A 25,078-nucleotide genomic window follows, 5' to 3' on the forward strand; every position below is an offset into this window, starting at 1 on the left:
TTCCTGCCCTTTGGGCAGGGGGCTGGACTCGATGATCTCCCGAGGTCCCTTCCAGCCCTAATGTCTATGAAATCTATGAAAACAATAGCATGGCAATATTCAGTTCATCATTTCCAAATACTGCAAGCTATTGCTCATCACACTTTCATTGAATTTAGCCATGATATGAGGCTCATCCACTCCTGAATCAACAGAATCAACATAATTAACAAAGTGTGCATATATTACTTGTCAGAATCTTCAGACTTATGAACATAACTAGGGTATTTTAGCATAGATAATTGTATTGCTTTGGATACTATACAAAGTACAGATGAGAGGCCTAATCCTATAGAGACTTTAGGAATGCTTAATTTTTTCTTGTGTAAAACTAAATAGTGTTTATAAGGTTGGGATCAAAGCCTAGACTATTACATTAAGGTTGATTAAGCCTTCTTTTGTCCATATTTTCACTCTATTTTGGAAAGAAGTGCTAATAGGAAAAAAAACCCAACCAAGTTTTGTGTGTGTGCGCGCGCACTTGCGTGCATGTGTGTATGTGCGTACACATGCTTGTCTAAATAATACAAATTAGAAATGGGCTTCTTAAAAAAGCAAACAAACAAGAAAACCTACAATCTTTTAATGTTATTTGAAATATGTAGGCTTGATGAAGCCTTACTGACAGAGGTGATGGTGAAAATTATTTGTAATCAGAAGTCTGGAAGGATTTTGATTGCTCAAAAGCTAATCAGAGCCTTTACACTGGCACAATTTAGAAAGAGCTTTTATTTGAAATGTTGTAAAATGGCATTAAATCTTGCCAGCAGGTGGGAGGAGAAGCCCGTGGGGACTGTCTTGTTGGCTGGAACTTAGCAGAGCATGGCAAAACATCACAAACTTGCATGGTAATGAGGAAGGCAATTCATTCCTGTTGCTTTTCTGATACTGTATAAATGACTCAGGGCTTATCAAAATCTTAAAAAAATTATATAAAAAAATCAAAAGTAAGAAAAAAGGGCTTCACTTTTAATAAAACAATTATTTCTTTCACAGTAGCATAAATTCGGTAAGCTTTGAAGTTCTGATAGGTTGTACTGTTATTTATTCATCTGTTCAAATAGCACTCCCTTTGATTATTATGTTTTTTAATCTGGGGAGTGACTACTTGGGTCTCACAAAATGCAAATATACTCCTTGTTTCCATCATTTTTGCTGGGTTTAGTTCTAAAAGATATTTCCACTGACATTGTCTCTGCACATGACACTTCAGGTCTCTCCTTCTCGGGGCTGCTTGGCAGTAAAATCCAGATTCAATAAGATGTCAGCACAACAAAGTTGGAGGAGGAAGCAAACAGGCAGAAGAGTGAAAACATCCCAAAAAGGAACCTGGAGAGATTGGGGTAAGATCTGTAAGAAAGCAAGGGGACTGAGTACTAAACGTCAAAGTCCTGCATTGAGGGAGAGAAAATGAACAGCTCAGCTATAAAAAAGTGGATTGTGTGAGAGCAGAGACAGCCAAGCCAGTGCAACCCATAAATTAAAGGAAATTTATTTTCAAAGCAAAGTCAGCAACAGCACAGATTTGTTTTTAAGTTATACTATTACCCCTTAAAACTATGTGCAACATACAATAAAATCACTAAATTACTAAATATATACTAAGTTTGATTTAAGATGCATACATTTTTTTATCTAGTATGTTTGCCACATAAACTATAAATATAAAACAGCCACACTAAAAAGCTGAAAACAGTAGCTGGTTTTTCAACCCAAAACAAAAGATGAATCAAAATGAACCTTTTTTTTTTAAACAGATATATACTCTTATCGGGCCCCTCCATTTCTCAAAGATTGCATCAAGAGTTGAACCTCCCTGACTGTTCCAGGGGGCTCTTACAGATAACGTGGAGAAATAGGTTCCAATGTTGAGGGAATCTGCTTTTATATTACAAAGAACTTCTCGCCTTAGCACCCACGTTGCCTGAAGCTATTCTGTATGAAGACAGATTTTAGGTCTCAAAATATTCATGGCTTTAGAGTTCAATATTAACAGCTGTTGGAAATCTAGGCACAGGCAGTACAAATCTACCTTCCCAGTGTTTTCAGGAAGAGTTTTGAGCCTTTCCTTCGTTCTTGACCTGTGTGAGGGTATGAATAGTGTAAGATAAAGCAAAAATAATGAACAGAGGAGCAACAGGAACCTTGCTAAATGTTACCTTGAAGTAGTGAGATAAATTTCTGGTTCGTTACCCCTGGCAGGATTGTTGTGGTCCTTCAATATCCCACAGGGCATTCCCTTCTCACATAATATTTCATTGATAAAATTATGGAGATTAAAGATATATTGCCCCATTTTTGACACACACAAATGGTAGGGTAATTCCCTGTACAAGCTTTCTGTAATGGTTTATATTTACTATTTATATCTTTTCTCTATTAATGCTTGCTGTTACAGTTTCATTCTCACTCCCTGATTATCCCTATCCTGCCTCTCTCTTTTGAAAATCAGTAACAAAGAATTAAACCAAAAGAAGAGAAAAAACTTCACAAAAGTTTACCAGGCATTGTAAATGCATTCAACTTGTTGACAGGCATATTGCTACCCATAATTAACTTAAACCATCTGCATCTCAAATTTACCACTATGACAGGAAGAAATTTATTGCAGTACATAGATCACATTTCATTTGTGTTTACATTCCCAAGCCTGCATATCACAGAAGTTAGGCATATTATATTATAGCAGTTGGAGTGTAATGAACCTAGAGAAATATACGGCTAACCTTGTGGCATTTGGAGAAGAAAATACCAAACAAAGGCCACGTACAGACATTATATTAAACCAGTATAAGCATTTGGAAACCAGTCTGTACTCAGAACAGAACGGAACAGAAGTCTGGAACACAAAATTAGTCTATACCTGTAACAGAACAAACATGGTGCACACAGACTAATTGAAAAATGGCAGAATCTGGTCTAAGATTTGCACCCTCCCCCTCCCTCTCAAGGGCGAATGTCCATTCTGTTCACTACCAATCCAAAGAATGCTGCTTACAGAAAACTGCGTAACTTAGATCGATTCCACCTCAGGCTTTTTGAATGCCCATACCTAGCCTAAAAGAAATGAATCAGGCGGCCTGTTGCCAGCTTTTTATATTCTGCTTACTGTAGAGCTATACATTTTATTAGCCATATAAACAACTATAAGAATTACACCATTCTAATGGAAAATTAAAATGAAAACAAGGAATATGCATCTATTTTTTCTTAGATACAGTTAATTAGGTCTCAGCAATACTGCATTATTAGGCCAATGGTTCATCACTTATGTCAATGAGAATGTTGTCGTTGATTTTAATAGATGCAGGATCCAAAGGCAAGAAAACAGTCCTAACTGAAGTACAAAGTAATGCCAAACACCCCAAAGGGTGCTCCAAGAAGGACTTTACCTCAAAAAGTCAGAATTACTCTCAGAGCTCCTCCGAATACCTGCTGCTTTTTATAGTAGGTACTGTAGGCCTCCTTTAACACCTGAAGAAAGGGACCATGGCTCTAACTCTTTAGGGAAGTTGTGCCCCTAGACAGATTTAGGATTTAAAAAGGAGTGTGCAACAGACAGGGCTACCACTGCAACTCTACCATGAGAGGATGGATGCACTGGGGGACACATGGGGGGCAGTGAAAGACTAGGTGAAGGAAGAACATTGCCATTGCTGTCCCCAGCTGAGCCCAGCACACCATACAGGTACTTTCTATAGCTGGAGCCCTCAGGCTGTCTGGGGAAAACCTAGAGGGGAAGGAGTAGGGAGCAGGCATAGGGATGGAGGACCTCCTTCTAGTGTCCTCAGCTGTGCTCAACCACTCACATAGCCACTTCCCACTGGGTCTCCCTTTGATCCCAGGTGAGCCAGGGACAGTGGTGGCAGTGCGCAGATCCCAAATGCCATGCTAGGCCAGGACCAGTGGTAGTGGGTGGGGTCTTTATTCCCTGCCAGCCCAGGAAGGAGGAAAGGGGCTCCAGCTGCAGGGGAAAGCTGCATGGAGTGCCAGGGTCATCTGGGGATAGCAGTGGTAACAGCACATGGATTTCTGTCCCCTGCCCAATCCCCACCCCTCAATTTCTTCCTCTTCCTTGTGGCTCCATCTGCAGGGGATGGTAGTTCAGGGTGCTGGATTCAACTGGAAATGGTAGTAGCAGAATCAGGTAGGCCCCCCTGCTTCCTGCATCTGCCCCCCCCCCCATGTCCTTTGCTGACCTTGAATGGGGGAGAACTCATTTTATTAAACAGGAGAAGGGGGGCATGACTATCCTACCCTGGTTCTGCTTCTGAAGGTAGGAACCCATGGGGTCCCTTGGTGCATGCAAGATCCTTGCTTGCTGTCATTTCCCTGTCATTATCTTTAAACTAATCACTAGCTATAGCTGATAAACCATTTTATGTCCTAAGAAGGAGGTGGAGGGACCAGAATTTTCTCTATGTTAGCTGTACAGCTCAGACTATAGACAGAGCAGTTTTTTTGACGCATTTCTTTTGAGTATCTTCCTAACTATGCCAAACACAGGATGCCTTATTACTTCGCCAAAAGCCTCTGAAATAGTCAGAGATCACCAATGTAATAAGGTACGATGCTTTGAAACCAGCCAGCTGGTGGACTTCCAGTTAATTGAAGGAGAGAAAGAAATGAAATAGGATTCTTAGAGGTGAAAGTTATACACGAGATAATGTCAGTGAAGAAGAACATTGTCATAGGATAATAGTCTCCTGCTGCTGCATACAGTTCTGTAAATGCAAGGGGAAGCAGGCTCAACAAAACACAAATTGACCTCATATCTACATTCTATTGCAGTAAGTTTATTTTTACCACTTCGTATCTAATAATGGGTGTCATTATTGTGTCTCATGGATGTACTACAATATTGGTATAGAGTACCGAACAGACTTGTTCTCTTTTTCATATAAGCAATAGGAACTAATGTCTACTAAAAGCAATGGAATCACTCCATAGGTGGAATCCTGGTCCCACTTAAGTCGAAAGAAATGTTTTTATTGACTGTATTAGGGGATTTCACTCCAGTTAATCTTAATAAGAAGCAGGTTTATTGAGTCTGAAAGGTTGAAAGCTGATTTTAAAATGGCTAACTTTTAAAAAAACTGGCCACCTGTTATCATCATCTTGTCTTTGAGACACTGTTAATTGAAAAAAATGGTATAAATATTTGGCATCTCACTTCTATGCTGATGGATTCCTTAAAAAAATAAACTCATGTTTGTGCCCTAAGGATAGTCAGCTGAGCTGAACGAGCAAGTTTATTTTATTCTGTCAAAAATGTGCCTATCTTTCTTCTGCAGGTCAATAAATCTAGTGGTTTACTCTTGAGTATTTTACAGGTAATTTTATCTACTCCTCACTAAGTTGCTTGTAACAGGCCAACTGCTATATACTCATCAATCAGATACCGAATTTAATATCACTCTCCTGCTCTAATGCACGCACTAGAAACTTGTCAAAATATGACCAAAAATATTAAACATGTATGACTAAATTTGGCAGTTGAGGCAAAAGAGTGAAGTACTTTAAATGGGCAATCATTTTTAATAAAACTTGCTGCATTTGGATTTTGCAGTATTAAACTGGCTGCCTAGGAATCAAATAATCTGTCTGACATTAAAATAGACGTCTAGAAATCAAATAATTTCTGTAATTTGCCCATGTTAGACTAGAGAAAATGTATATTTTATTAGTTTTATAATTTTGCCTCTCTCTTGATATGTAAGCTTTAGATGCATATTGCTGTTGAATATTTATTTACAGGGTATTCTGAATTGCTGATTTAAACTCCTAGCATCTGGCTTCCCTGTGACTGTATAAATGTGAATGAGCCATATGTCACTGACATCTTGCAGATTGCTTGGCTAGCTGCAGTGATAAACAGTGATTAGGAATGAATAACTCTAATATCATGAACACCCTCCCTACTACTTCAAAAGTAATATGACCTGTACACTGCAAAAGTATTGCAGTGTACCTTATTATTCAAATGAAATTCCTAGATCTGATTTTCAACAATGAGGTGTCTCTGATCTTCACAAATCATTAAAATATTGGTGAAGACTATGGCAGAAGTTGAAAAGCACTGCTGCACAGAAAATCGAATGACACAGAAATTAATTATGCACCTAGCAAAAAGAAAATACCGGATACAACATCATGACCTATGCATATCATGAGTACGGCATATGGATTATCCAATCAACACGTAGTGACATATGGGAAGGCAGAGACAGATGGCTAGCATCCCACAACAGATTCTAATACTATAACTCCCATACGCTTTGGCAAACACAATGATTAGGAGTCTTCATTAAATGTCTGCAAATGAAAAGGATGCAAGATGTATGATAGCATGTGATGCACAGGTGGCTAAGATATGCACATGCAAAACTTTATTTCTGGAAACACGCAATATTCATGAAGTGTTAAACAAATACGCTTTAAAATATCATATCAGGATGTTAGCATCACAGATCAGATTGCTCTTACCTCAGCAGCTACAAAACTAGTGTGGGGGGCGGGGTTATGTTTTTGTGGAAATTTGACATAGAAATACACTTTCAGTTACATTATTTTCCCCCCTAGAATTATTCCTACCTTGGCCACCTTGCCAAAATATAACTATTATTGTCTCAGTAAATATAACTTTCTACATCCAACCTATGAATTTGGGTATAATCAAATGTTTCAAACGTTGTTACAGGAACTAATAGTATCATCCCTTTATCACTTGTAATGTAGCTAATCAAGAATTGCATGCCACTGCTTGTCAGGTATTACAATATATATTCATAATACTTGAAGGAATCCAGGAACAAACACAATCAATGTGAGTGGCTGGGAGGAGATCAAAAAAAAGGTTATCTTAATTCCCCAGGCATTGAGATGCATTAAAACATCCACCTTTCACTCAGATTGACTATGGTGACAAAAGTATAGAGACTTCCTTCATTAGGACTATGTAAAAAAGTTATCTTTAGCAGAGAAATTGTGAATTTTTCTAGCCATGCCTCCAAGTCCAATGAGGAAGGCAATGCCTGGGATGGAGTCATAGGTTCTGTTCCCTGCTTCCAATGCCTTTTATGCACTATACACTAAACAGTCATCAGATAAAAGCCAGACTCCCTTTTGCTGGCCCCATAACTCTTGCTTCCTTGCTGCCCATTGGTCCAGCTTAAACAGGAAGAGTAGAATTGCTCCTTGGCCCTGCTCAGTTCACAACCAGGTAGGAAATTTCCTAGGAATTTGAGGTTTAAACTTCTTCAGGTTGGGGTGGACTACAAGCCTAGTCTCCCTTTTCCTGACTGAATGCTTCATTATTAGGCAAAAGGTCCAAAGTCCTCATCCTGGAGTAAGTTCTTGAGATGTCAGAGGCACGCAGGGTATTGTGTACACATTTGTGATATCTGATATACGATCACGCAGCTTACTATAAACCACGTCATTTTAGATTGGGTTTAGTGTATGCACATATTTGCTAGTGCCATAACTTATGCTGGAAACTCAGTCTAAGTAATGGGGTTGAGGGGAGGGAGGGTGGACAGGATTGGGAGGTCTGTGGAGGGGGATTAGTGGGTCTGCAGAGGGGTTGTCCATCCAGGGGTGCAGAAAATCAGGGGGGAGTCTAAAGGTATCCTGGTCAGGGTGGGAGATAGGAAGAGTACAGGCCCAGGGCTGGGGCAACCAGCTGAACTTTTCCACCCCCGAGGCTGCACTCCGAATTTGTGCTGACATTCACTAGATTGGGCTAACCTGTTTCCCATCTAAATTAGTTCACCTTCTCAGGTGAACTAGTTTAGATTGTCGCCACCATTTTTTCCTGGTCTAACCTCCCTGAATATCTAAACATATTGGCATTTAGATAAACCTAAACCTAGTTAGTTAATTCTAAGTGTAACATCTGCACGCACCCATAATGTGCCGCCCTAATTCAGAGGTTTGAGGAGTTCACATCCTCTCTTATGCCTAGCATTTCCTACTGGCTGCTTGGAACTGGCTCCTGATCAGTGTTTACATGCTCTGGATGGGTGCAGGCTGTTTATTGACAAAGTGAGAGCTGCTTGCTTCCCAAGGTGGCATGTTTGTTTGGGTTAGTGGAATGAATAAGTAAATTGTACATGTTCTTGGTCTAAGGCTTCCAACCAGTGCCCTCCATTCTATGAGTTTTTTCCTGCAGCAAACTTTGATATCTTGAAGAAAACTGAAAGCTAATGCATGCTATTTTGTGGATTATTTAAGATCTGGTGAGATTTATGAGCAGAGAAAAGAGTGAAGTCTAATCCAATTCTGGGCATTATTCTAATGGATATGCAAGATAACCAGAACAGGCAAAGCAATTAAGAGTGAAAAACAGATCATGAATATTAATTTCAGAAGCCAAATATTTAAAACAACAAAGGTAATTAAAAATGAAAAAGTCAGGAATCTAAATACTTATGGAAGCATAGGCAGTGGAAGGGGGCTAAAGGGGCTTAGCCCCCTCCCCCAAATGTAGGGCAGCAGTAGGGCCACAAGGCAGCCTGGCTGAGGGTTTCTGGTACAGCAGGGGTGGAGAGGGATTGAGGCTGGGGCTGGGACTAGGGGAGGGGCAGGCGCAGCGTAGCTGGTGGAGGATGGGACTGAGCTGTGAGTGGCTCATCTGGGGGCCGTGGCTCCTGCTGCAACCCACACCCCAGGAAGCATGGAGGCATGTGCTCCGGAACTGCGTGGGGCAGGGCTGGCTGCCACTGTGGGCTGGTGCCAGGGCTGCACCAGGCTGTTCCCAGCTGGGTGGTGGGGGCAGGCTGGAAAGAACCCAGTGCAGCCTCTACCCCAGCCTGCAGCAGCACTCTGCCTGCCCCATGCCCCCCATGCACTCTCGGGTTGCATGCAGTGGCAGGAGTCACCACCCCTTCCCTATGCCCCCCAGAGAGCAACAATGATTTGGGGTGGGGTGGGGTGGGCATGGGGGTCCCAGGGGCTCTGGCCCAGCGGCACAGCCTAGGCTGGCCTCATTCTGGCCCCGGTCCCAGGCCCCCTGGGCAGTGTGGAGCTAGGTCCACTGCGGGGAGGCAGCCGGCGCTGGTGTGGGGCTGGGGGGCACTGGTGCCAGGCAACGACCCCAGGTGTTGGGGAAGGGATGGGCACAGTGGGCCGTGATCCTGAGCCTGGGCCTGGGCTTGGCTTGGCTTCACTCTCTCCTGATCCCTGCCCAGTCCTGGGTCCATTCCCTCTTCCCACCGCTTCCCCCCCCAGATTTTCCCACTGGGGGGAGGGGTGCCTGTGCGCGCATGCTCAGCCCCACCGAACATTTTTTTCCCCTTCCACCTGTGCATGGAAGAACCTATCTAGAACCATAGAATCACACAAAAATAGCTTTAGAAGGGTCCTCAAAGTCATCTAGTCTAATTCCTTTGCTCAGTATAGGGTTATTGCTGATTGAAGCATTCCTAAAAGGTGTTTGTTTACTTGGATCTTAAAAACTTCCAATCGTGGATATTCCACAACCTTTCTAGGTTATCTGTTCTAATACTTAAATACCCTCAGGCTAAGTGCAGGCATTCTGGGGGTAGGGGTTAGACTGGGTTCAAAATGACCACCCGATCTAATTTAGTATACCCTGGGTATGAACCTTACACTCAGACCCAGTCTTAGTGATAGAAAATCAAATATAAACCCATAACAGTACAGAAGTTTAGATTGGTGCACACACCGATCAAAAAATTGTGGAATCTAGTTTAAGATGGACCTGGATTGATGTAGTATCAGACTTACTTGACCCAGGCTAGATGGGAGCATACAACTTCTATACACTTATCTGTGCAGCCCTGGGGCTAGGGCCAGTGCCTGAGCTTTCCCAGCCCTGGGGTTACTCTTTTTACACCCCTTGACCAGCACTGGGCTATTTTTAGCCCCCTGGTCCCTGTTCTCCCTCCCCACACTACTCTGGAATCTGCTGGCTTTCTTACCATTCACTGCTGCCAAAATCCAGGAAGTAAGTATTGGTGGGGAGAGGGGTAGAAAGCATGGGGGTGTAGTGTTTGCTGGAAGGGGGAAGGGGCTAAAAATAGCCCCATGTCCATCCTCAAACCCCACAGTGGACCCTGCAAGTCTCACTGATCCTAGAAGATACTCCCATACCCCAGCAACACCCGCTGAGCATGCTACCTGCTTCCCCATTCCTCCTGTGGATGCTGCCTGCCATCCCTCTCTCCCACAGATACTGCCTGTATCCCCATCCCCCTGATCCCTCCCACAGATCCTGCCTCCTGCCCAGTCCCCCTGCAGATACCACTTGTATCTCCAATCCTACTGATCACTAGATGCTACTTGATCCCCCATTCCCCTGATTTCCTGTAACCCCCCCAGCCTCCCCCCCAGTTCCCCATGAACCCTCAATGCTCCCCCAAGGCTGCTTGCCCCCAAAATGCCCCATTAACCCCCCTATCCGTACTTACCTTAAATCAGGTGGCCATTTTGAACCCAATCTAACCTCCTCCTAACCCCCCTGAATGGTTTCACTTAGTCAGAAAGTTCAGCTTAATGTCCAACCTTAATTTCCCTTGCTGCAATTTAAAACCATTACATCTTGTTCTTTTTGCCTGCAGGGGACAGGGCAGTCTATCACCATCATTAAGTTTATGAAACTGTTCCAGTTCTGCCAATCCTTCTCTGCAAATCATGTTTACTATACCTGGGGTGTAGAAGTTTTCTAGACCACTAATGTGTTGCTGTCTGGCAGACTCTAATTTGCCCACAACTTTCTTAAAGTGTGTTGACCAAAACCGGACACAGTACTCCAAATGTGACAGTGCTTAATAGATTGGGAAATTACTTCCTGTGTTTTGCAAGTGACAGTTCTGTTGATACAACCCAATAGTCTAGTGGCCTTTGCTGCAACAACATACTGTTGACTTATAGTCAACGTGCAGTTCTCAATAATGCCCAGGTCTTTTTCTACAGTCATTTGCCTGTCTGTATTTGTTCATGCAATTGTTCTGTCTTAAGTGCAGGACTCTGCACTTGTCCTTTGTGAATTTTGTTTGATTAATTTCAGACAGTTTTTCCAGTTTATCAAGGTCATATTGAATCATAAGTCTATCCTCTAGAGTGTCTGCAGCTCCCCAGTTTGCTTGCATTAGCAAATTTGCTAATTGTGTACTCCATCCTATCCACCAAATCAATAACAAAGATATTAAAGAATGCTGGACCCAGAACAGACCCCTAAGGGGTCCCACTAGATATATCCTTCTGTAGCGATCGCTGAGTTCAATAAATACTGGGATATATAAATGAGAAGTATCCAAGAGGTTTTTATTATGGAGCAGTAAGTAACCCCTGCATAGCTTATGTTTGTCTCTGACTCACAGCTATTACCTAACCAGCTAGCTGCTGCCTAAGGGACTATCTCCTAATTCCCGACCCATCAGTCTCCTATTAGGAAGCATCTTTGCATTATAACTTCTATCACTGCATCTTTCCTCTTAAAAAAACTACAGAAATCAAGAAACAGAAAAAAAATCAATTACCACCCATGTACAGAGGAGATGCATGTCACTGTGAAGTGAGTTTTTACCAATCACTTTCCTGTTCCCCCTTATCTGCAGTTCTCTTAACAAGTTTCTATGAGCTTTTCTCTCAGACTGAGAAAGTATCAGATCCAGTTTCTGATTTGTTTTGGTGGGAAGCTTTTCCTCCAAGCCTTGATAGACTTGGGCCCTTCTACTGACTGGCTTTTTGTAGCTGTGCTTCTGCACATAGCACAAAGTTCAGTAGCTACAGACCACTGAGGCTGATTTCTTTTTTCTGCATGAAGGCATTTGCATTTTTGACCATAGGCATATTTCTTCCCATAAGGATGAGGTTGCTTCTTGTGTTCTGGAACTAGTTTTTTCTGAAGACTGTCCACATTTAAGCCATGACAACTAAGAGGATTATCAGGAGGGATGAATTTTGTCTCTTTTTGTATTGCAAGCACACACTTAACTAGATTTAGTTTCTCACAAGCTGCCAAACCTAAAATTAGTGTCACCTTCCAAGGTACCACAATGAGTGGGAGTTTGTATTCTTAACTTTTATGTTGTATGCTAGCAATACATTATCCCCTCATTGGAATATTTGTTCCTGACTAGACGGTTATTTTGATTTATGTTGGTCTCAGTTTTGGTTTCAGTTTTAACTTTCTCTTCACGCTCTGGTAAAATATAAACGTGAGCAACAATGTCTAATTTAAATGAAACCATTTTTTAAACTTTTTTTTACACTTCTGGCAAAATCCAGTCCCTTCCATCATATACTCAACTGTATGCACTTGAGGTTTATATGTTTGAGATCTGCAGGACCTCACAAAATGGTTCCTCTTGTTACACTTGAAACAGAGCTTTCCAAATGTGGCACAACATTTGGCCCTATATCATCTTCTACATGTCATGCACATTGGCTCCTTTGCTCTTTCTCCTGCAGCATGCTCTTGCCAAATGGAAAATTCCACTCAAATTCTGAGAGACAAATTCTGGCTACATGCTTTCTGGCCTACTGCATGGATAGCCCCTTTTAGTACATTCATAGCATGACTATACATCCCAGTTTAACTGGGACAGTCCTGGATTTTGGAAGCCAGTTCCAGCCAGCTGGTAGGATTTAAAATGACTGTTTTAGAAACACAGGGGCGTGGGGCACAGTCTGGTGGGGAGGTAAAACAGTGTGGAGTGGCACGGTCTGCTAGGCAGACAAAACTGCTGCCCACCTGCCTGAAGCACTATGCCGCCTCACCCCTATCTCAGCCTGCAGTAGCGCTGCTGACTTGTTGGGGGGAGGGGGAAGGGAGCATTCCAGATTTTCTGTTCTCCCATGTGGTCACCTGTGCATTCAGCTCTGCAGCCTGAACCATCTCAGTTTCTGCTGCCTTGAACATTTGGAGAGTCTTTTCTATGGTCAAATCTCTCTCATGCAATAGCCTTTCTTGTAATGCAGTGTCTGCAGTGCCACAACTAATCCTTTCTCTAATTAGTAGGGATCCGGGTTTTCCATTTCCCTTGGAAAAACATGGATTTTCCCCATCAAAGGAGAAAAATGTGATTTTCCCCTTTGAAGCAGAAAAATGCAGGTTTCCCCCTTTGCAACCAGCTCTCTGCAGGCTGGCAGATGTCCAGCCTGCAATAGCTACTTGCAAAAGGGTGGGAAGCCTTATGCCCTGTCTGGAGGGGATGGGGACAGGGCCTGAGAATCTGAGTCACCCAGGACTGGTTCAGACTCACATTCCCTTCTGCAGCCTTTGTAAGTAGGGGTGAGCCCTGGAGTGGGCAGCAGCTGGCTACCCCTTCTGGAAGGTCTGAAGGGGCTCTGTGGGTTGGGTGAGGGTCATGCTGCCAGGGAGGCTGGGACCTGCTGGGAGAGCTGGCAGGGTGGGTAGAGGGCAGGGCAGGGCAGGTGAGTGTGGGTGGCAATCACCCTGTCTTGTGCGGCAGACAGAGACTGGAGCAGGTGCAGGCTGCCTCATCTCGCTGTGGCTTATCCTAGTGGGCTAGGTCTGGGGGTACTTCCCAGCTGGGGCAACAGTGGTGGCAGGGAGGGAACATGTGCAGCACTCCTGCCTGCCAGGCTTAGGGCCCTCAGGGGAAGGTTGGGGGCTGGCGGCACTGCCCAGCCAGGGTACTGCCCGGAGCCAAGGCACTGGGGGTGAGTTCTGCCCATCTGCTGTGCTAGTGGCCACTGCCTCATTGCTCCCTGTACCATCACACTAAATCCCACCAGCCTGCATCTATGGCAGCTGCTGGCAGCTCTGCTGGGGCTGGCACTGGAGGTGGTGGCTGGCGGTGCACTGCAGCAGGGCACGGGGAGGGGTGGGGATAGAAGGAGAGGAGCAGCATGGCTGCTAGTCAGACTTTTGACCTGGGGGAGTGGTGGGGGGAGGAGAGCCTCTTTGTCCTGGGAACCACTGAGGGGGCTTGTGATGGGCTGGAGGTGGAGGTGGGAGCAGGGTCTGTGTGTGTGTGTGATGAGCTGGGGGAGGAAGCAGGGCAGGGGGTGTGTAAGAGAGAGAGAGAGAGATGGGGGGCAGGGGAGCACTTTGTGTAGAAACAGCTTCCAGAACCAGGACTAGAGCCCTCCTGGACTGCTAAAGCAGCTGTGCAGGGGGACGTTGACCTTGAAGGTAATTGCTTGGAGGTTGACCTCCAAATTGCTTTAAATTGTAAATATATCAGTAAAACATTGTGTCATCTGATACCTATATATACATACATATCTATCTAGTGGTCTTTCATTTTAATTACAGAAAAACACAGATTTGAGGCTTTTTATCAGAGAATTTTGGATTTTTGAATAGAGGAAACCAGGATCCTGATCAGAGATTGTATTAAGTTTCCAAAAGCACAGTTCTTACCCAGGGTCCGTAACATACTGTAACATACTGATTTATACTTTTTCTTGTTGTTTGTCTGCACATAAAACTCTATGTCTTTCAAGGCCCTGATTATTTTTTTGGCATGCAGTACTCCTAAAATTTGTATTTGATCTAATTGCATACTTTGGCTTTTTTTGAAGGTTAAAGTCTTATAAACAACCAGGGGCTTCCTCCCCTACAATATATAAGGAGAAAAGTTATTTGATTTAGTTATTTTTCTTTTCTGCCCCTGTTGCTGCTATTTGTCTGAATGCACTGCAATTCTCCACTATATTGTTCAACAACAGACAATATAGGTTTCCAAACTTCCATGACTAACTGTCCTTTTCATAACAGTGAAGTCTTCTGTAAATGGAGGCATGCTGTTTGGCTCTCAATTTTTTCAGGTTATTTCTCATTTGCCACTTCACACACTATGTGGTGATCACGAGGTTCAATAAATACAGGCATATGTGAATGAGAAGAACTACAAAAAAGGTTTTATTCTGGAACAGCAAGCAACTCGCACAGATCCTAGGTCTGTCTCTTGATTTAACTAACACCAACTTCCTTACTGCTGCCTGAGGCACCATCTCCTAATTCTCAACCCCTAAGTCTCCTGTTAGGGAGCATCTTTAAATGATAACTTCTAGCACTATACCTCCAAACTAGGCATTGAGCCATTGATGACTATTCTTTGAGCACAATGATCAAGTGGATCCAATGTATAGTACTTTGGTCTTGATTGTATTTTCTTAGTTTGCTAATAAGACTATCATGAGAGACAGTGTTAAAAGCCTTGTTAAAGTCAAAATGTTTCATATTCACAGTTCTATCCACATCCATAAGCCCATCACCTTGTTTTAGAAGGAAATCGGGTTGGTCAGGCATAAATTGCTCTCAAGGAGTACCTGTTGCAAGATACTTGTTGCTTATGCTCAATCACCTTGTTATTCTTTAGGTGCATACACATAGATTTTTTACACATATTGGGGTCAGACTATTCCCTAAGGTCCTCCTCCTTGCCTTTCTGAAATACAGCCACTATATTTGCCCTTTTCCAATAGTCTGGGAACTTATCCAACTTCCATGATTTCTCAAAGAGAACAGGCAATAGCTTTCCAATTACCTTAGCCAATTCCTTGAGTACTCTAGGATACATCCTATCTGGTTCTGCTGACTTGAAAATATCTAGCATCTCAAAATAATCCCTACCCTTTTCTTTCATGAAAACTTAAGTAAAAAAGGTATTGAATAGTTCAGTCTTCTCAACTTCATCGATCTCATTTCCTTGGCCTTCTTTTTTAACATAAACTAGGGAATTTTTTTTGGTTCTTGCCATTTATGTTCCTTGTTCACTGCATCTCAGTTTGTGTCTTAGTCTTCCTGATTTTTCTCCCTATATACTCTGATATACTCTTTTACTCTTCTTATAGTAATATAGTCAAGTTTTCACTTTTTGAAAGATTTCCTTTTGAGTTTCAATTAATTAAAGAGTTTCTGTTTAAACAGGTCTCTCTCTTGCTGCATTTCCTATTCTTTCTTGGCATCAGGGTAGCCTATTCTTGTGTCCTTAATATCATCTCTTTAAGGTACAACAGATCTCCTGAACTCTTTCTCCCTCAGATTTCCCTCCCATGAGTACTAGAGACCCAGGAGTTCTTTGAGCTTGTTAAAGTCTGCTTTTCTGAAGACAACTGTCTTTATTCTGCTGCTAACTTTCCTTTCTTTGCTTAGTATCTTGAATTTTATTACGGTCACTGTCACCCAAGTTGCATCCACCTCCTATTTTCAAACTAATTCCTCCTAATTAGTGAGCAGCAGATAGAGCCACTACCACCAAGAGCAAGTGAAAAGTGATGGTGGTTAGTGACTCCCTTTCTGCAACAGATAGAAACATCCATCTGCCTGCCTCATCTGTTATCTTTGCTGCTTCCCTGGAGCCTATATCTGAGATACTATACAAGGAAAACTTATCTGACCCCCTGACTACTACCCCATGTTATTCATTCGTGTGAACGGTAACCCTGAACAGATCAACAGTGACTACATGGCTCTGGATCTGACAGTGAAGGAGTCAGGTGCATAGGATCATAGGAAAGTAGGGCTGGAAGGGGTGCCATGAAGTCGTCTAGTCAAGCCCCTGGCTCAAGGCAGATTCAAAACCATTCTAGACAAATGTCTGTTGAAAGTGCTCTTGAAAATTTCCAAGGATGGAGATTCCTCAATAAGTTTTTCTCCTTGGGTAGTTTGTGTTCTTATTGATCTTTTCAGTCAAGGTTAAGGGTTCGGGCCAGAGGGAATGCATCATGGAGATAAACACATGGCTGCACAGATGGTGCTGTCTGTAGGGCTTTGGATTCTTTGTCCATGCAATATTATTCCAAAAAGGACAGCTGGGAAGAGATGGTATTCACCTGACAAAGTAGGGAAAGAGCATCTTCATTTATAAAGCCCTCCTCACTAGGGTAGTAAGCTTAAATTAGGTTCACTGGGGAATGGAGGCAGGTAAGTAAAGAACAAGTAAGAGGAAGCATTATGGGGAGCATGAGCAATGTTATCAGAGGGAATTAATCTGGGCAGTTACCTAATTATCCACGTCATTTAATACTAGTTAAAGAAGTCTGGGGAAACATAAGCAGAAAGAATTTAGTTACATGACTGCATACTGTCATAGATTGCCATACCTTTTCTGTAAAGAACAAGCTGGGCAAAAAAAGGAGGTGGTGTTGCTTTTTATATATAAAAGAGATGTACAGTTGTTCTGAAGTGAAGTATAAAGGGGGAACAGGCTTGTTGAAAGCTTCTTGGTCCAGATAAAAGGGGAGAATAGCAAGAGTGATGTCACAGTGGGTGTCTGCTATAGACCATAAAGTTAAAGGGAGGAGGTAGATGAGGCTTTTTTCAAACACCTAAGTATCCACATTTCAGGACCTGATGCTAATGGGAGACTTAAACTACTACAACATCTGCTCAACAAGCAAACTTAAAGTGAAGAAGTCTTAGAAGGTAAGTGGGAAAAATTTCCCTTGTAAACTTCCACTCAAAAGCCCCCTATTTGGTCTGTTTTCTGGCTCCTTGACTTGGCTCCCTGCCTTGTCCTTGGGACTCTGGTCAGATTCTCCGAAGTGCTGGCGCCTGAAGCTGAGCATCTCTACAAATCAGCCACATATATAATGATCCTAGGAGCTGAGAACAGCTGGTACATGTTGTACTCCAGTCATACCACTTCTTCTTCCTTTCCTGGAACACGTTCCTCAATAGCATGTCCCTACTGTGTGGGGAACAGGAAGTGCAGAGGCATTCTCATTATCCCAAGCCAGGGCAGGAAGTCCTTTATTACAGGAATAATTCTCAAAAGCTAGTTCCACCTGCCAAATGGCTCATTTTCATCACAGAAGTGGTCAGGTAGGATTACATTGTTTCCTCAATACCCCCACAATCTAGCTCACATTTTGTCAGGATTCAGGAGTATAGATAAAACAAACAACTTGCATTTCAACAAATGTGAAACCAGAGTGAAATTATTTTTTTCTAGGGATAATAAGCCCGGGGATGCCTGCTTCTCTTCATGAAAATAGAAGCATTGGCTAGACACACATGTTACTCTTAAATTCATTTGATAGTGCTCATACTTTCAAAACAACTCTTACCTCTGTTACCTGGAATATTTTAAATCCAACATTATGTCCTAAATGATTAATTACTGTACCAATAGTGCCTGTCTCAGGAGAACAGCTTATAAATACACCCAAAGCAGCTGCATTCAGTAAGTTAGCCTAAGTTAGTTAGGCTTGTAGATCTGGGTAATTATATTTTAAACAGTTGTTCTGAAATTTTCCTGAAAATTATTGTTCATTAAATGATCATAGCTTATTACAGGAGCATGGGAAAAGGAAATGCTTCACCAACTCAACTACTAATGCATTCATTCCTCACAAGAGTGTTCATATTTTAAGTTAAGCTTGTGGACCTAGACTTATTACTAAAAAAAAAAATTCTGTTCCTTAGTTTTAAAATATATTTTATGCATACAAGTCAGACATAGTATTGACCCCCTTTTAAAACCTTTATTGCAGTAAAATTCAGAGATTCACTTGTGCAACTTTCTTTTACTCTTTTATATGCTTCCCTCATACTTTTAATTATATCAAACTGATATGCACACTTCTAATTAACCACACAAACAATAATTCAGAGACCATCTATAGCGGGTCCTAGATATTTAACTATAACATTCCCATCCTTCAGGAGAACACACCAACAAATAGATAGAAAATAAACAGGAAACCATTCATAATAACAGCAAAACCCTTTACAGCAAAGGAAGTTATTTCAGAGACACACCTGTAGAAGATTGAAATATGGTTCAAAATTTGAGGCAGTGTCTATACAATCAAAATCTGAAGCATCTCTCCCTGTCACACACTGGAGTAATATGATATAAACACACGCTTTTTCAAAAATGAGGTAATTAATGCTCTCTCAACCACTGCTAATGTAACCTACCTTGTCCACCTCATAATGCCATGAAAAAGCTTTCTGATTGTGCTACATGTAGCACCAGCTGAAGTGTTCACATAAGTTTCTAGGACCATATATTATCCAGTCATGCAGAAACATTAGCTCAACCCTAAAACTTTTCTCCCATCTGTAACATGTCACCTACTTCTGTGGCTGAACAATCAGCAAGAAAGGTGTGAATTGTTGGGGTAGGAGGGCAATGCTTTAAAGTAACCTAACTTTAGATTTAAGCTGTTCTACAGTTTAGGTTTACTAGTTCACCAATGTGTAAGTAAAATTGATTACATGATAAATAAATATGGGTTCATTTAATATTTAGGCCATAAAGCAAAAAGGCAGACAATCAGAAATCAAATATGCCATTATAAGGTCAGAGTTTCATTAAAATCCAAGTTTGTTGTAAAATTCCATACATATGGACAACTATATTCACATCCATGCCTAACAGCATTGAACTCTATGGGCATTTACATTTGGCAAACCTATGTGGAAAGAATTTCAAGATTAATTTCTAAATAAGCAAAGATAAAGGTTGAGTGAAAGCAGAGTAACAGTCAAAACAGCTGAAGAGAATGGTCATTACCCTGACTCAGTTGGTGGAGATGCAATAACAGTTGCAATGAAGCATCAAGTGGCTGTAGCTCTGAGGCATTAGGTCACATGGGAATTTTTGGATGCATACTCCTAATCAGCAACAGAATTGAAAGTCATGCAGAAAGTTCATGACACGCAATTGGTTTTAAACATTAATGTCATATTCCAGCTTCTGCCATGCCTCTTCTTTCTTCTTTCTCTTTTTTTTCAGTTGTATAGAACGGTGTAGTTTGGTATAGAAATGGAATGCACATTTCTTTTTACTAAGTGGTAGACGGTCATGCTTACTATATAGTACTTACAGATGCTAAAGAAACGAAGAAGACCTTGTTCAGCAATATACCTAAACACAGACATACCCTTAAACCCAGGAGAATTCTGCCTAACGTGAACAGGATTAGTCCTGTGCTTACTGTTATGTCGAAGCTTAGCTACCTGGCTGCTTCAAAGCCTGAGCACATGGTATTTTAACACAGTTGAGCAATCTACAAGATTAAATCATTAACACCAAATTGAGAAAGACATTGCAAAAATCTGAATATAAGAGCTCTTTGATCAGTAATGCCTGGCCCCTAAAATAACCTGGCATATTCCAAGTAGAAAAGATACTTGCTTTCATATTTATAATCAACTGGAAGGAGAAACTCTTTTCAAATAGAGCAACTGAGACTTTGTTGTGGTGGCATTTGTCTTGGGGGACTCAGATACAGGACTTTCTTCCCTCCTCCCAATTCCCTTTTGGAGTGAAAAACTCATTATACATAAAACTTGATCCTATGGATCACCTCCAGCCACCACAAAACCCCACAGGCCACCTACCATCCCAACCCCACCTGGAGCCTCACAGCTAACTGCCTTCAAATGCAGTGTAGAGCCCCATAATTCCCCTCTGCCTTGGACCTCATGCCATACATTATTGCAGCACAGGAGTGTTTATTCAACATGGTGCCTGAACTAATTATTATGTTTTCTCAGATACAACACACCTTGGAATAACATATGTACCTTGTTTTGGAAAGGCAGAATAAAGGGAAAAAAAATATTTCCATAAGTTGCTGAGTAGCAGCAGCTAGTGAGAGCAGCATGATCAATTTTCTTCTGCCTGGGCAAATGCTGTAGGGTGGATTTACTTTAGACTAAATTATTCTAGAGTAAACCCACACTGGGCAGGCATCTAAAACATGTGGGGATTCGGGAGCAGATTTACTGCTCCTGGAAGCAGTGTCTGCTCCTGCCCCCTCTGGCTCAGCACTGGCTTCCTGCAGCAGCCAGGGGGAGCTCTAGGCCCCCTATGGGTGCTACACCAGGGGCTGGCAGGGAGCATGGGTCCAGGAGACAGCAGGTTGTTCCCTGCCCCCAGGAGCTGCCTACTGCTGGGGCAGGCTCTGGTAGCAGAGCCCAGGTAGGGACAATGACCCCCCGCCCCAGCAGCAGGGAGCTCCTGGCCCTGGCTCCCCAATCAGGGGTATGGGGCTTGAAAACAGCTGCAGGGGAGGGGCAGATCCCACCCACCTGCCCTGATCTGCTGGTGGGGCAGTTAGTAGTGAGTCCTCAGCTGGGCGGGGAACTGTCGCAGTCAAGGGCAGGTCCCAGGCTGGGCAGGGAACTCTCCCCATGCAGGGATCTCCAGTCCCCACTCTGCAGTCGTGGAGTGGAGGCTGGGAGCTCCCAGGGCCAGGGGACATTGTCCTCTCCTGGCTCTGCTGGTGAAGCTTACTCTAGCATCAGGCAGCTCCTGGGGACAGGGAGCAATCTTCCGCCCCCTGCTGCCCAGGAGCAAATTTTCTCCCAGCTGGCTGTCTACACATGTCATACAATAATTACTCAGCAGTTAATTTGATACTTGCATTTGAAAGTAACAAATTAACTGTTGAGTAGAGCAAATTACTGTGCAGTAAGAGTCAGCACATGTAGACAGTGATGCTTACTATATAGTACTTAGCTCTACTGCACAGTAAAGCATCTTGTGTAGATGTGTTCCCTGTGAACCTTGTGGAGCATTACTTTAGCTTTTGTCCAGCAAAAGCTCAAGCAGCAGAAACTGCTGTTACTATAGATCCTTATACATGATTTACACCCCAGTTTGTTTTTTGGAAAAGATAACATATTGCATGCACAGAAATAAAGTCATTTTGCTTCTTAGCAGAGCTTTTAGCCTACCTGCAGCAATGTACTAACAAGTATCTGTTTCTTCCTGTTTTGGCAGTATCTCATGTGAAACATACTGTATTTACCTGAATCCAAGTTGACCCTGAATTTAAGATAACCCCCAATAATCAGATTCTATATTTGGAAAAAGTATACATTTGTTATAATTTTCCAGGTATAAAATCTAATTATTGGAGGTTACCTTAAATCTGTCTCCCCCACTGCTATAGCTAGTGGGGGTCAAGTGGCCCCTCTGCCCATGACCCCCCCTTCTTCCCCATACAACCTTCCTGCCCCCCTGCCACCTGCATTCCACTCCAGCTCCCCACAGTCTCTATCCCTCCCTTCTCACTCCCCACTATCTCTGCCCCTTCGCTCTACTCCCCAGTCCCTGCCTCTTCTTCTTGTCACCCATGCTATCAGATCCTGTTCCCGAGCACAGCATGTGGAAGCACAGCCCCTGCTGGCCATACAACACTGTTGGTACCACTAATTGGCTGGGCAGGGGACAGAGTTTCCTTGTGCTCTGTGCCTGGGAGGGAATCTAGCCTGAGTCTGAGCTGAACTGCACCTGACAGTACAGGTGAGGGAAATGGGCAGGGGTTTGTGGGAGCAGAAGCTGCTGAGGGCAAGTGGAGGGCATGTGGAGGGATTCAAATTCAGGGCCAGAGTCAGAGCTGCAGCAGCCCCCTGTCCTTCCCTCCCTCTGCCTTGTACATGAAACCAAGTCCCCATGCTGACTGGGGACAAAAGATTGTGTCTTAGATTCAAATAAATATGGTAATGCTGCCCAACACCATGGAACAGTTTGCATGGGGAAGGAGAGAAGAAATCTGAATGAGTTCATTCTCTCCTTGATCCTCCTTGTAGCCACATTTGAAATCCACTATTTGAGAACCACTGTACTATAAATTAAAGGACAAGGTGAGAGAAAACAGTATTAATCCTTCTAGGAGCCTTTTAGTGCCCCAAGTCTCTCTTTGAGCTAAAGCAAATGGATGTGTTTAGTGGATGACATCTCACAGAGGTGCAGGGACAAGAAGATTGTGGTGTGGGTTATTTGTGGCAGTGTTAAAGTTTAAGAGTATGCATGGAGGGTTAAAGAACAAAGTTCCTTTCCTTGATTTTGCAGTTTGGGGTCAGGTACAATATGCATGTCACAGCTTTAAATGTGGAACATTTATTTATACTTCTTGATTTGTGTGCAGGGGGACAGAAAAGGCTTTATTATTACCAGATCATACAGATACTCACTTGTGGGAGCAGCCCCGCACTTGTGAGAAATACATGCTCAGTTTTGTGAAGAAGTAAAGTTTTCAGATCCTGAATTCTCTACCAACAGAGACATATCACTGACTTTTATGGAGTTTTCATGTGCAGAGGCTTGTAGAATAAAGCCCAGAGGTGTTTGAAAAGAATACAAATAAAGACTCCACTGTTGCTTTAGACCTACGATCCAGAAATCATTTGCAAACAAATGAAAATCATTTGCAAAGTGGTAAGAAAGAAGCATTCTGTACTTAATGATATGAAAGAAGCATCTTGCATTTAATGAGACTAACTGCTTCAGTAAGAACTGATGTAAGGGTTGCAGGATCAGACACTTGTGTATTCACAGTCATACACTAGAGCCAAAGCTTACTGTAGTAAATGGAAAGAGATACATACTGACTTCAGAGGAGTTTGTATGATACCCCTGATTAAACACAAATATTTAACAAACATTTAAAAAATTACACTTGGCTATTTCTTAAATCTAATCAAATAAGAGAGACCAGCACACTACACTCTCAGTTGGAATGCATCCAATCTGGTTTGTGTAGCCTTCCTTTTATTTCTATAAAATAAAAACCTTCAAGTAGACAATGTTTATCTTGGATATTAAGTGTTCTGTAAAAAAGCATTTTATTTCATTTAATAGGTTACTTAATGGCAGTTTCAGAGCTGTAAAAATCCTACCAAATAGCTACTGCATACTTTCGTAGGCAATATTGCACTAAATTTGGGGTAATAACATAATTAATAAAACAAAATAATAGAACTGCACACAGCCCATTTTAATCCTATCTAAGTGCTGCTTATTGTTATGTATTAGTGAAATGATCTCTGCTTTTGAACAACATCTGGGTGATAATATTGGCATTAACTTATCTCATTAGGCTCTTTCATCTTTAGTCTATGGCCCTGCATGGGCACACTGTTTAGTGACACTATATAAAGTGACAGATTATCAAATTATCTAACAAAACCCCTGTGCAAACAGTCTGTATTCCAGTTTTTAAGCTCACATTGCTTAAATGGCGGAAGAGTAACACTCTAATTAGATTTACATGTCTCTGTAAAACCAAGTTGGGAATTACATTTGAATAATTGATTTTAATGTTGTCATTTATTTTCTCCTGCATTAAAGTTTAACTTGCTTATATCTTTTAATGCAAGAAAGAACGTAATTCCCAGGATTCAGCTCTTGTTTCAATCAAAACAATATGGAAGGGCTCATTTACTGTGTAAGCCTTCCCAAAACTGTCATAAATTGATTATTCATAAATGCTGCTACCCTGAGTGAGCTTCTGTAATAGATGACAGACAGTTTTTATAACTGAATTATATTTGGGATTATAGTCCACTCACTTTGCCTTATGCAAAGTCTAGTTCTCCATATATTTGTTTTCATCAGGATGCCACTTTAACATCTGCTTTTTTTCCCACCCCCCAGAGTGCCAAATATATTGATTTTTTTTTTTTTATGGAAAATCATCTTAAAGAAGACCACATTGCTGATAGCAAGGCCACCACTTTAAGTAAAAAATGTTTGCATTTTAAACAACATAGTAAAATATATACAATAAAAATGACAATGACACCAAAAAAAAGGAAAGGAAGAAGTTTACTAGTACAAAAGAAATAACAATAACAAGGGCAAGAGAATGAATATAGTTTATCATGACTATGTTGGCTGACCACTTTACTTAGATTACCCCCCAAATAAGGCCAATACATTTTTAAAACTATAGCACATTCTCATCTGTTTTAGCTGTTACATATCTTAAAAGAAAAAATATATTTTACAGGGGATTTTAAAACTTCTGCTTTTCTTTTTCTTTCCTTTTTAAATTTTGCTTCTGCTTCCAGGATGTCCCTGTATGATAGAACTATATAAAAATCAACATCTTGGGAGTCTCTGCAAATAGTTTAATAGGGTTGTGATAAAATCAGGACATGAATTTCCAATATGCAGATTTCTAATTTGGGAATAATCATTTTAATGCTGATGGAAAGGCAGATTCCTCAGCTCTTATTAAATAAAATAGACCTCTAATTCCTATGCCTGATTTATTATAAGATATAGAACAATAAACTTTACCCTGGTCCTGGCCTGAATATTGCCAGTCTTGAAACTTAGATTAGAATAAT

At 41.9% G+C, this 25,078-nt stretch overlaps 1 protein-coding gene and 1 long non-coding RNA gene across 2 annotated transcripts in view; both read right to left on the reverse strand.

Annotated features, from left to right (window-relative positions):
• Positions 1–25,078, reverse strand: part of EDIL3 (EGF like repeats and discoidin domains 3) — a 354,955-nt gene that overhangs the window by 48,635 nt on the left and 281,242 nt on the right. The gene's annotated exons all lie outside the window — the stretch shown is intronic.
• LOC109308084 overlaps positions 9,096–25,078 on the reverse strand; it is a 16,501-nt gene continuing 518 nt past the window's right edge. Inside the window, exons 2-3 of the long non-coding RNA XR_002100455.1 lie at positions 16,154–16,158; positions 9,096–9,107 (exon numbers count right to left, since the gene is read on the reverse strand). This is a non-coding gene — a long non-coding RNA (uncharacterized LOC109308084). The remainder of the gene's footprint in view (positions 9,108–16,153; positions 16,159–25,078) is intronic.

This window comes from Crocodylus porosus, unplaced genomic scaffold (assembly GCF_001723895.1).
Source record: "Crocodylus porosus isolate Cpor-Errol unplaced genomic scaffold, CroPor_comp1, whole genome shotgun sequence".
Taxonomy (NCBI): Eukaryota; Metazoa; Chordata; order Crocodylia; family Crocodylidae; genus Crocodylus; species Crocodylus porosus.